Genomic DNA, 10477 nt, shown 5'->3' on the forward strand with positions numbered 1-10477 from the left:
AATGGGGCCCATAGGGTTTAATGGGGCCCATAGGGTATAATGGGGGCTGCAATACTATTAACAGCCACAAGGCGGCGCTATAATGGAGCCCATAGGGTTTAATCGGGACCATAGGGTTTAATGGGAGCTGCAATATCCTCAGCGGCCACAAGGTGGCGCTATAATAGAGCCCATAGGGTTTAATGGGGCCCATAGGGTATAATGGGGGCCTGCAATACCATTACCAGCCACAAGGTGGCGCTATAATGGAGCCCATAGGGTTTAATGGGGTCCATAGGGTTTAATGGGGACCATAGGGATTAATGGGGCCTGCAATACCAATAGCGGCCACAAGGCGGCGCTATAATAGAGCCCATAGGGTTTAATGGGGCCCATAGGGTATATTATTTATAGAGTCTTATTTATTGACAATGAAGTCTTATTTATTAGGAATGTTTAATTAGCAATGGAGTCTTACTTAGTGGCAATGGAATCTTCTTTTCAAGAAAAGGAGTCATAATTATAAGCAATGGAGTCTTATTTATTAGGAGTGGAATCTTATTTATTCGCAATATAGTCTTACTAATTAGCAATTGAGTCTTATTTATTGACAATGGAGTCCTACTGATCGGCAATGGAGCCTTATTTATTGGCAATGGAGTTATATTTATTGGCAGTGGTGTCTTAGATATTGGCAATGGACTCTTATTTATTAGCAATTGGGTCTTACTAATTAGCTGTGGAGTTATATTTATTATCAGTCGAGTCTTATTTATTGGCAATGGAGTCTTATTAATACCAGTGGAACTTTATTAGCTATAGAGCAGTATTAGTATTTGATGGAGCATTCTTAATGAGCGATGTAACATTATTAAAGCACTACAGCATCATTATTGAATTTCAGCATTATTAGCAATGGACTATTAGTAATTAGCAACGGAATGTTATTAAGTAATGATGGAGCATTATTAGTTACTGATTTAGTATTAATATCGATGGACTATTATTAATTCTCAATGGAGAATGATTAATTGCCAATGGCAAATTATTAGTGATGGAATAATATTAATTAGCAATGGAGTAGTATTAGTGATGGAGCATTATTAATTAGCAATAGGCCATTATTATGGTGATGAAGGTGATGACGATGGAGATAGATGATCCTACAGCACACAATGGGACGATCCTACAGCACACAATGGGACGATCCTACAGCACACAATGGGGTCCTGCAGCCCATGGGATGATCTTACACCCAATGGGATGATCCTACAGCACACAGTGGGGTCAGTGGTGCACAATGGGGTCCAGCAGCCAATGGGATGATCCTGCAGCCAATCGGTGACTGGTGTTTCATTGTGCACACAGATGCTGAGCTGACACACATGGATGCGGAGCGGCAACAATCTGGACTCAGTGGAGGAATCCAACCTGCAGCATGTGAGGATGGAAAGCAGGGAGGATTAATAAAGGCATCAGCACTGCAATAGGAACAACAGGATGGATATGGGGTATAAGGGATGGTTAATAAAGGCATCAGCACTGCAATAGGAACAACAGGATGGATATGGGGTATAAGGCAGGGATGGCTCATAAAGGCACCAACACACAACAGGAACAGCATAGGGACAAAACGTCATCCAGCTATGGGACATAAGGCCATTATACGGACACACACGGACACACACGGACACACACGGACACACACGGACACACACGGACACACACGGACACATCAGGTCTCTATGGGGTTTAATGGAGGCCTATGGGGTCTTATGGGGTGTCTATGGAGTCCTATGGAGTTCAAAAGGGTCTTATGGGGTCCTATGGGGTCCAAATGGGGCCTATGGGGTCGCTATGGGGTTCAAATGGGTCCTATGGGGTCTCTATGGAGTCCTTTTGGGTCTCTATGGGGTTTAATGGGGGCCAGTGAGGTCTTATGGGGTATATGCACACATATATACACACACATATACACACACATCATGGCCCATAAATATCCCAGAAGACCCCATTAAACCCCATAAGGACCCCATAACATCCCATAGGCCCTTATTAAACCCCCATAGGGATCCCATAAGACCCCATTAAACCCCATCGGACACCCTGAGGCCCCATTAAACCCCATAGAGTACCCAAATGATCCCATAAAACCCCATAGCCCCCATTAAACCCCATAGTGACCATAGAGGACATTAATAGCAGCAGTCTGAATCTCCCTTTGCATATCAGCCCTATTAACAGCAATGGGAGCTACAACAGCGCCGCCTTGTGGACACAACGCAGAACTGCAACGGAGGAGCAACAGCAGCAATAAAGAACTGAATGGAGCCATGGGGGAACAGAAACGAACTTGGGGGGCAGAATGTGATGGCTGCACTTGGGGGGCAGAACGTGATGGCGGCACTTATGGGGCACGACACACAGGCTGGACTTGGGGGGCAGAAAGAGATGGCAGCACTTGGGGGGCAAAAGGCAATGGCTGCATTTGGGAGCAGCAAGAAGGGCACTGCAATAAAAATTAAGCACTGAAGTGCAGAAATGAGCTCTGGAACGTTACCTTGGGTCTCAGTATGGAACAGATCCAACACAGTCAGTGTGTGCTGCTCTTATCTGCTGGGCAGGCAATTCCCGGCCAGCAAAGTTGAGTTCCGAGGCGTTCCAGGCAATGCAGGTTTCTGTTCCTCGCTGTTCTCATCAGGAGCTGCGCATCTCTCGGGGCTCTGCTGGCACCTGTTGGACACGACACGGCAATGAAGGCGCTGCCCACATCTGCAGGTGCCACACTGTGAACATGACACTAACTGTGATGGAAGGGAGCAGTAGGATAGAATTCATGCTATTAGGGATAGAAGTAATGCTATTGCTAAGGGTAGAGGTGCAGTTACTTTACAAGTGCTATTTTGCACTAGGATCAGAATTAAGGTTACTTAAACAAAAACAAAGGGTTCTACTTACAGATACTCTGCAGACAAATGCAGTTATCACTAGAGCTCCCATTAAGGTGCAGCTTCAGGCCAACATTAACATGAACGCTGCCTCCCAGCAAATCCCAGAGAGCCAAAGGCAAATGGAAGCAGAACGCCCACAGAAAGCCCCAAAAAAAGAAAAGCAAAGCAAGCAGCCAACAGTAACACAAGGGCAAAAACAAGAGAACAGCCAAGGGAAAGCACAAGGGAAAGGCAGGGCAAAGAGAGCGTGGTATGAAACACCAAGAACAGAGGCCAAAGGGAAACACCAAAAGAACACTGCAGGAACACTAAACGGGGGGGCACGGCCCAAGAGAACATTGCAGGGAACATCAAGATGGAATGCAAGGCCAAAAGGGCACCACAGGGAACAATAAAACAAACAGGAAGGTATAAAAGGGCACTGCAGAGAACATTGAAAAAGAGGGCAAGACCCAAAAGGGCACTGCAGGGAACATCAACATAGGAGGCAAAGCCCAAAAGGGCACTGCAAGGAACATTAACGTGGGGACAAGGCCCAAAAGGGCACTGCACAGAACAATAAAACACAGGGCAAGGCCCAAAAGGGCACTGCAGGGAACACTGAGATGGAGAGCATGGCCTCCAAGGCTGCAGTGAACAATATAATGGGATGTAAGGCACCAAAGAAAGCTGCAAGGGACTCTGATATGGGAGGGAAGACCCAAGAGAACACAGGAGGGAACACCAAAACAGAAAACAAACCCAACAGAATGCTGAACAGAACAGCAAAACTGAAAGCAAAGAGAACACTACAGGAAATACATGAGCAATGACAGAGTGCAAAGGCAAACAGAATGCAGAAGGACGAGAGCAGACAGCCCGTAGGGCACCCCAGAGTGCAGAAATGAGCTCTGGAACGTTACCTTGGGTCTCAGTATGGAACAGATAAAACACAGTCAGTGTGTGCTGCTCTTACTTGCTCTTACCTGCTGGGCTGAGAGTTACCGGTCAGCAAAGCTGGTTCAGGGCCATTCCAGGCAATGCAGGTTTCTGTTCCTCGCTGTTCTCATCAGGAGCTGCACATCTCTCAGGGCTCTGCTGGCACCTGTTGGACACAAAGCAACAATGAAGGCACTACCCACATGTGCAGGGCAGCACCTTTTGCACAAGCAGGCACTGCAGTGGTCGGGATACCTAAAAATGGCAGAGCTCACAGCCCTGAAACAAAGCAGAAACCAAAGACAAACACTCACCCACAGCCCGCAGGAGGCAAACTCCAGGGAGAAACACCACCCTTACAGCTGCTGACACTGCAATGTGGTCAGGCTGCCCCAGAAATGAGGGCAGCACAGCCCTGACTTAAAGAACCCCTCACCCCAATCCAAGGCCCAGAGCTCACCCCACACTCCAAAGGAAGCAGTCCCCAAGGAGAGATACCGCCCTCATGGCTGCCAGCCTTCCAATGCAGCTGTGAGCCCCAACAGGGGCAGATCACAGCCCTGCAATAAGGCAGGAATCACTCACCCCTTCCCGAGGAGCGGGGCTCACCCCACAGAAAACAGTCTGCAAGGAGATATGTGTCCCTTGCAGGTGGCACCCCTTAAATATGGTCACAACCCCCTGAGAAAAACAGAGCTCCCAGCCCCAAAATAAAGGAATCACTCACCTCATTCCAGAGACAAACAGCCCACACTCCCAAGGAAGCAATCAGGTACAGATGCTGCTCCTGCCGCTGCCAGCCCTGAAATGGGGTCAGGATCCACTAAAAAGAGAAAAACACAGCCTTAAAATAAGGAAAGGATCACTCACCCCACTCCATGGCTCACCCCATAAGGAAGGGATCACTCACCCCACCCCACAAGGAAGGGATCACTCCCCCCACTCCATGGCTCACCCCCACACTCCTAAGCAATGGGGGGCTATAGGGGGCAATGGGATGATGGGGGGCTATGGGGTCCTATGGGGTTCAAATGGGGCCTATGGGGTCTCTATGGGGGCCAGTGAGGTCTTATGGGGTATATGCACACACACATACGCACACACACACACGCGCAGACACACACGCACATACACACACGCACATACACACACGCACATACACACACGCACATACACACACGCACATACACACACGCACATACACACACGCACACACACACGCACACACACACGCACACACACACGCACACACACACGCACACACACACGCACACACACACACACACACACACACACACACATACACACACACACATACACACACACACATACACACACACACATACACACACACACATACACACACACACATACACACACACACATACACACACACACACATACACACACACACATACACACACACACATACACACACACACATACACACACACACACACACACACACACACACACATACACACACACACACACACACACACACATACACACACACACACACATCATGCCCCATAAATATCCCAGAAGATCCCATTAAGCCCCATAAGGACCCCATAACATCCCATAGGCCCTTATTAAACCCCCATAGGGATCCCATAAGACCCCATTAAACCCCATCGGACACCCTAAGGCCCCAAAGGCCCCATTAAACCCCATAGAGACCCCATAAAGGCCCCAAATGATCTCATAAAACCCCATAGCCCCCATTAAACCCCATAGTGACCATAGAGGACATTAATAGCAGCAGTCTGAATCTCCCTTTGCATTGCAGCCCTATTAACAGCAACGGGAGCTACAACAGCGCCGCCTTGTGGACACAACGCAGAACTGCAACGGAGGAGCAACAGCAGCAATAAAGAACTGAATGGAGCCATGGGGGAACAGAAACGAACTTGGGGGGCAGAATAAGATGGCTGGACTTGGGGGGCAGAACGTGATGGCGGCACTTATGGGGCACGACACACAGGCTGGACTTGGGGGGCAGAAACAGATGGCAGCACTTGGGGGGCAAGAGGCAATGGCTGCATTTGGGGGCAGCAAGAAGGGCACTGCAATAAGAATTAAGCACTGAAGTGCAGAAATGAGCTCTGGAACGTTACCTTGGGTCTCAGTATGGAACAGATCCAACACAGTCAGTGTGTGCTGCTCTTATCTGCTGGGCAGGCAATTCCCGGCCAGCAAAGTTGAGTTCCGAGGCGTTCCAGGCAATGCAGGTTTCTGTTCCTCGCTGTTCTCATCAGGAGCCGCGCATCTCTCAGGGCTCTGCTGGCACCTGTTGGACACGACACGGCAATGAAGGCGCTGCCCACATCTGCAGGTACCACACTGTGAACATGACACTAACTGTGATGGAAGGGAGCAGTAGGATAGAATTCATGCTATTAGGGATAGAAGTAATGCTATTGCTAAGGGTAGAGGTGCAGTTACTTTACAAGTGGTATTTTGCACTAGGATCAGAATTAAGGTTACTTAAACAAAAACAAAGGGTTCTACTTACAGATACTCTGCAGTCAAGTGCAATTATCACTAGAGCTCCCATTAAGGTGCAGCTTCAGGCCAACATTAACATGAACGCTGCCTCCCAGCAAATCCCAGAGAGCCAAAGGCAAATGGAAGCAGAACGCCCACAGAAAGCCCCAAAAAAAGAAAAGCAAAGCAAGCAGCCAACAGTAACACAAGGGCAAAAACAAGAGAACAGCCAAGGGAAAGCACAAGGGAAAGGCAGGGCAAAGAGAGCGTGGTATGAAACACCAAGAACAGAGGCCAAAGGAAAGGCAGCGCAGGAGGCCAAATGGAAACACCAAAAGAACACTGAATCAACACTAAACGGGGGGGCACGGCTCAAGAGAACATTGCAGGGAACATCAAGATGGAATGCAAGGCCAAAAGGGCACCACAGGGAACAATAAAACAAACAGCAAGGTATAAAAGGGCACTGCAGAGAACATTGAAAAACAGGGCAAGACCCAAAAGGGCACTGCAGGGAACATCAAGATAGGAGGCAAAGCCCAAAAGGGCACTGCAAGGAACATTAGAACAGAGCACAAGGCCCAAAAGGGCACTGCACAGAACATAAACGTGGGGACAAAGACCAAAAGGGCACTGCAAGAAACATTAACATGAGGACAAGGGCCAAAAGGGCACTGCAAGGAATATTAAAACAGAGCACAAGGCCCAAAAGGGCACTGCAGGGAACATAAACGTGGGGACAAGGCCCAAAAGGGCACTGCAAGAAACATTAACGTGAGGACAAGGCCCAAAAGGGCACTGCACAGAACAATAAAACACAGGGCAAGGCCCAAAAGGGCACTGCAGGGAACACTGAGATGGAGAGCATGGCCTCCAAGGCTGCAGTGAACAATATAATGGGATGTAAGGCACCAAAGAAAGCTGCAAGGGACTCTGATATGGGAGGGAAGGCCCAAGAGAACACAGGAGGGAACACCAAAACAGAAAACAAACCCAACAGAATGCTGAACAGAACAGCAAAACTGAAAGCAAAGAGAACACTGCAGGAAATACATGAGCAATGACAGAGTGCAAAGGCAAACAGAATGCAGAAGGACAAGAGCAGACAGCCCATAGGGCACCCCAGAGTGCAGAAATGAGCTCTGGAACGTTACCTTGGGTCTCAGTATGGAACAGATAAAACACAGTCAGTGTGTGCTGCTCTTACCTGCTGGGCTGAGAGTTACCGGTCAGCAAAGCTGGTTCAGGGCCATTCCAGGCAACGCAGGTTTCTGTTCCTCGCTGTTCTCATCAGGAGCTGCACATCTCTCAGGGCTCTGCTGGCACCTGTTGGACACAAAGCAACAATGAAGGCACTACCCACATGTGCAGGGCAGCACCTTTTGCACAAGCAGGCACTGCAGTGGTCGGGATACCTAAAAATGGCAGAGCTCACAGCCCTGAAACAAAGCAGAAACCAAAGACAAACACTCACCCACAGCCCGCAGGAGGCAAACTCCAGGGAGAAACACCACCCTTACAGCTGCTGACACTGCAATGTGGTCAGGCTGCCCCAGAAATGAGGGCAGCACAGCCCTGACATAAAGAACCCCTCACCCCAATCCAAGGCCCAGAGCTCACCCCACACTCCAAAGGAAGCAGTCCCCAAGGAGAGATACTGCCCTCATGGCTGCCAGCCTTCCAATGCAGCTATGAGCCCCAACAGGGGCAGATCACAGCCCTGCAATAAGGCAGGAATCACTCACCCCTTCCCGAGGAGCGGGGCTCACCCCACAGAAAACAGTCTGCAAGGAGATATGTGTCCCTTGCAGGTGGCACCCCTTAAATATGGTCACAACCCCCTGAGAAAAACAGAGCTCCCAGCCCCAAAATAAAGGAATCACTCACCTCATTCCAGAGACAAACAGCCCACACTCCCAAGGAAGCAATCAGGTACAGATGCTGCTCCTGCCGCTGCCAGCCCTGAAATGGGGTCAGGATCCACTAAAAAGAGAAAAACACAGCCTTAAAATAAGGAAAGGATCACTCACCCCACTCCATGGCTCACCCCATAAGGAAGGGAACACTCACCCCACCCCACAAGGAAAGGATCACTCACCCCACTCCATGGCTCACCCCCACACTTCTAAGCAATGGGGGGCTATAGGGGGCAATGGGATGATGGGGGGCTATAGGGGGACATTAGCAGCAATTCTATATATCATAAGTAAACCAACAATAGACGACCATCTATTTCATAGTCACACACACTGCCGGCTTCACACTGCACTGCGTCAGAGCTGCAGGCCTTCTTTCAAGCGCTTTGATAGCACTGACTGCAATACACGGTACCTGGCCATAAGCAATAGATGGGAACAGCAGCACGAACACACCGTTATCGTTGCCATGGCTGAGAACAGCAACGAGGCAACAACCTGCAGCTCCTGCTGCGACGCTCCCGGACTTTTCCCTGCGTCCAAACGCTGTTCCACGGTCCGACTGTTGTTCCCCGGGCAGGAACTGCCGGCAGCTTTTCTACCCCAGCCGGAACCAACCGGACCCGGGAGCTCACCCGGCCGGGGGCAGCGACGATCGCTGCGCTTCTACCCCGCGTAGGACGGCTCCGTCCGGCTGACGGGCTGCCCTGATCCCACGCACAAACCGCTCCGCCGATGGAGGCTCCTTGTCGGCTCCCGCGGGGTTCGGCTGAGGGAGAACGAACGAGAAACCGCGGGGCGCGCCAAAGGCGGGAGAGAACGCCGCTAAAATAGGAGGTCGCCATTTTGGTCATGCGCAGTAGCGCTTTTCCGCCGCAATTTTGGACATGCGCAGTAGCGCTTTTCCGCCGCAATTTTGGGCATGCGCAGTAGCGCTTTTCCGCCGCCGTTATGGACATGCGCAGTAGCGTCCCTTCTGCCGCGGTGCATTGTGGGATATAACGCGGCAGGAGGAGGTCGGCATTTTGGACATGCGCAGTAGCGCTTCTCCGACGCCATTTTGGACATGCGCAGTAGCGGCCCTTTCTGCCGCGGTGCATTGTGGGATATCCCGCCAAAATTGGAGGACGCCATTTTGGACATGCGCAGTAGCGCTTCTCCGACGCCATTTTGGACATGCGCAGTAGCGTCCCTTCTGCCGCGGAGCATTGTGGGATATCCCGCCAAAATTGGAGGACGCCATTTTGGACATGCGCAGTAGCGCTGTTTTCGCCGCCATTTTGGACATGCGCAGTAGCGTCCCTTCTGCCGCGGTGCATTGTGGGATATCCCGCCAAAATTGGAGGACGCCATTTTGGACATGCGCAGTAGCGTCTTTTCCGCCGCGGTGCATTGAGGGATATCCCGCCAAAATTGGAGGACGCCATTTTGGACATGCGCAGTAGCGTCTTTTCCGCCGCGGTGCATTGTGGGATATCCCGCCAAAATTGGAGGACGCCATTTTGGACACGCGCAGTAGCGCTTCTCCGCCGCCATTTTGGACATGCGCAGTAGCGTCCCTTCCGGCAATATAGTTTTACTAGTTGTTAGTTTATTAGTTTATTAGTTTATATTTCCGAAAATATAGTTTTATTTCAATTAATCTTTTCGATTGGCAATGGAGTCTCATTTATGGGCAATGGAGCCTTACAATCAATACACTCTTACTTATTGGCAATGGACTCTTATTTAATGGCAATGGACTCTTAAGTCTTAATGGAGTTATATTTATTAGCAATGGAGTCTCATTTATTAGCTATAGAGTCTTACTAATTAGCATTGTAGTCTTGTCTGTTGGCAATGGAGCCCATAGGGTTTAATGGGGCCCATAGGGTATAATGGGGGCCTGCAATACCATTAACAGCCACAAGGCGGCGCTATAATGGAGCCCATAGGGTTTAATGGAGCCCATAGGGTTTAATGGGGCCCATAGGGTTTAATGGGGTCTGCAGTCTCCAGTCTAAAGGGGCGGAGCCCCATATGCTAATGAGCCATGAAGCCACACCCCCGGTAGGCTGGAGTCCAAAGGGGCGGCCACCAGGTGGCGCTCTAACATAAGCTATATGGGACCCCATAGGGTTTAATGGAGCCCATAGGGTTTAATCGGGACCATAGGGTTTAATGGGAGCTGCAATACCCTCAGCGGCCACAAGGTGGCGTTCTAACATAAGCTATATGGGACCC

General features: G+C 50.0%; 1 long non-coding RNA gene across 23 annotated transcripts in view; it reads right to left on the reverse strand.

Annotated features, from left to right (window-relative positions):
- Positions 1–9191, reverse strand: part of LOC140252815 (uncharacterized) — a 78822-nt gene extending 69631 nt beyond the window's left edge. For 11 of the 23 annotated variants that reach the window (XR_011903722.1, XR_011903716.1, XR_011903723.1 and 8 more), the window contains exons 1-6: positions 8226–9190; positions 7546–7664; positions 5969–6141; positions 4576–4671; positions 3896–4014; positions 2540–2712 (exon numbers count right to left, since the gene is read on the reverse strand). This is a non-coding gene — a long non-coding RNA (uncharacterized lncRNA). Of the gene's footprint in view, positions 1–2539; positions 2713–3895; positions 4015–4575; positions 4672–5968; positions 6142–7545; positions 7665–8225 lie in introns of all 23 variants that reach the window. The other 12 variants (XR_011903731.1, XR_011903730.1, XR_011903729.1 and 9 more) reach the window with 7 other exon arrangements.
- Between the last annotated feature and the right edge of the window lie 1286 nt (positions 9192–10477).

Source organism: Excalfactoria chinensis, chromosome 5 (genome assembly GCF_039878825.1).
Source record: "Excalfactoria chinensis isolate bCotChi1 chromosome 5, bCotChi1.hap2, whole genome shotgun sequence".
In the NCBI taxonomy this organism is placed as follows: Eukaryota; Metazoa; Chordata; class Aves; order Galliformes; family Phasianidae; genus Excalfactoria; species Excalfactoria chinensis.